We start from the raw sequence: 2,416 nt of genomic DNA on the forward strand, positions 1-2,416 counted from the left end.
ATATATATATATAATTACATTTGGGGGCTACTGGACGGTATCCTGGTAGATCCCCGGTTGCTGGATATTTACATTTGGGGGCTACAGGACGGTATCCTGGTAGATCCCCCGGTTGCCATCTCTGTGTTGAGCTGTATTCCTTCTGCGATATTTTCTCTGTTGTAATTGTTGTTATTCTTAATAACCCAACTAATCCCTCTTATTCCACTCGAATATCAAGACCCATTTCAGTATCCCAAGTCACTGCTACAGTTAACTTAAACCAATTCAAAATCTATTAAATACAACCAATTCATATAATATACCCAGTTAATTCATGAAAAAGTCATATGAGTTTTTCCCAAATTTTCTAAACTTTATCTTTTAAACTCTTAATCCAATTTCAAAATCATATCTACTCGGTCCTATAAGAATCATTTATACAAATTTCTACTATTTCAAAAGGAGGAAAATATATGTAATTATCTGGAGCTTATCGCTGAGACTCAAGAATGTAAATTTACTTTCCTAGTAGGGTAGGAGTTCTGTGGAACAAGGACTAAACCAGCGCTCCTTTCTAATTCTTATGCCCTGCTGAATCTGAGACAACAAAATCCCTTCTTTGCTTTCTTTGCCTCTTACCTGGATGAGCCTTCTTTAATTTTTTTTGTTCTTAAATCTCAATTCTACTCTAATTGAAGCTTCTGTTTCACTGCGTCCCTTTTTTTTCCGAAATTCCTTTAGCCCTTTTATTTCTTTTTCTTTTAATTTTTCTCCTATGCCCTTGCGTTGCTGATGGGTAAGGCCCATTTACATACTTCTTTTTATTTTGTTTGTTTTATTAGTTCTTTTTGTTAGATTTGGTTGAATTTTCTTTCTTTTTGTGCATCTCTTTTTTTTTTTGATTAATTACTAAATGACTAATGTATCCTTGATTAAAAATCATGGAATATTACATCCTCCTCACCTTATAAAAATTCGGTCCCCGAATTTACAACAAGTGCATACTTGTAGACTGAAATAAATGGGGATACTGTGCTTGCATATCTTTTTCTACTTCCCAAGTAGCTTCTTCAACGGTAAAGTTTCTCCATAAGACTTTCACGAACGCAATTTCTTTTGACCGTAGCTTCTTTATTTGCCTATCAACAATAGCCATCGGTTCCTCCTCGTAAGACAACTTCTCATCAAGCAGTATAGCAGGTACTTCAAGCACTTGAGATGAGTCTGATATACATTTTCTTAGCATTGAGACGTGAAACACTGGATGAATAAAAGACAACCCAGGAGGAAGTGCCAAACGATAAGCCACAGCTCCCACTCGGTCTAGTATCTCATACGGTCCTATAAACCTAGGGCTCAACTTGCCTCTTTTCCCAAACCGCATCACATCTTTCATAGGGGAGACTCGTAGGAACACTTTGTCCCCCAATTGTGAACAGTAGATCTCTTCTTCTCTTATCAGCATAAGACTTTTGTCTACTTTGAGCTGCAAGTAATCTCTATCTGATCAATTGGACCTTGTCCATAGCTTTTCGTACTAAGTCGCGTCCAAGTAAGTTAGTCTCACTAGCTTCAAAACTTCCGATAGGAGAACGACATCTTCTTCCATGTAATGCTTCGTACGACGCCATCCGAATACTGGACTGGAAGCTATTGTTGTTAGCAAATTCGGCTAAAGGTAGATAAGCGTCCCAACTACCTCCAAACTCAATAATACAATCTCTCAATATATCGTCCAAGATCTGTATAGCATATTCGGACTTTGCGTTTGCGTGCGATAAAACTAGTACTAAGATCTACTCGTGTACCCAACTTTTCATGAAAAGGTTTTCAAATCGTGAGGTGAATGTGATCCTCTATTAGAGCTAATGGAAAATAGAGCTCTATTGAGTCAGATAATTTTCTATTCATGTATCTATGCATATTTTACCTCACTATAAGAGATTTTGACGAGCAAGAAACGTTCCTACTTGGTAAGCCAATTTATAACTTTCCCACATATAATCATACCTCTAATGGTTCGAGTAATTTAGTCATATAATGTATTGTTCTATTGTATTTCCACTTCAGAATCTTGGGTTATTTTAATGGGCCTGTGAGTCGCCGGTTCTTGCCTTAACATACTGACATGTCAAATAATTTTTTTTTATTTTTTTATTTTTATTTTTATTTTTTTCACATTGAATCAAATACGTGTACCCTCTAGTCTATGCATATCTTCGTCCAGCAGTATCTCTACAGGAGCTAAATGCGCCAAACCACCCATATTTTTTTTTGGCATAAGCTATAATATTTATCTTTCCCGAACAATACAAAATAGTATAATTATATCTTCAGTAGTTCCCTCCATCGGCATTGCTAAATATTTATATCTCTGTTGGTTTTAAATGTACTTCAGGCTCTTGTGCTAGGTATAAATCTCATAGGTTTCTTC

The 2,416-nt window shown here is 36.1% G+C and overlaps 1 pseudogene; it reads right to left on the reverse strand.

Annotated features, from left to right (window-relative positions):
• Positions 1–970: 970 nt before the first annotated feature.
• On the reverse strand, positions 971–1,613 carry LOC109217152 (annotated as a pseudogene).
• Positions 1,614–2,416: the final 803 nt, after the last annotated feature.

The sequence above is a fragment of the Nicotiana attenuata genome, unplaced genomic scaffold (assembly GCF_001879085.1).
Source record: "Nicotiana attenuata strain UT unplaced genomic scaffold, NIATTr2, whole genome shotgun sequence".
Lineage (NCBI taxonomy): Eukaryota > Viridiplantae > Streptophyta > Magnoliopsida > Solanales > Solanaceae > Nicotiana > Nicotiana attenuata.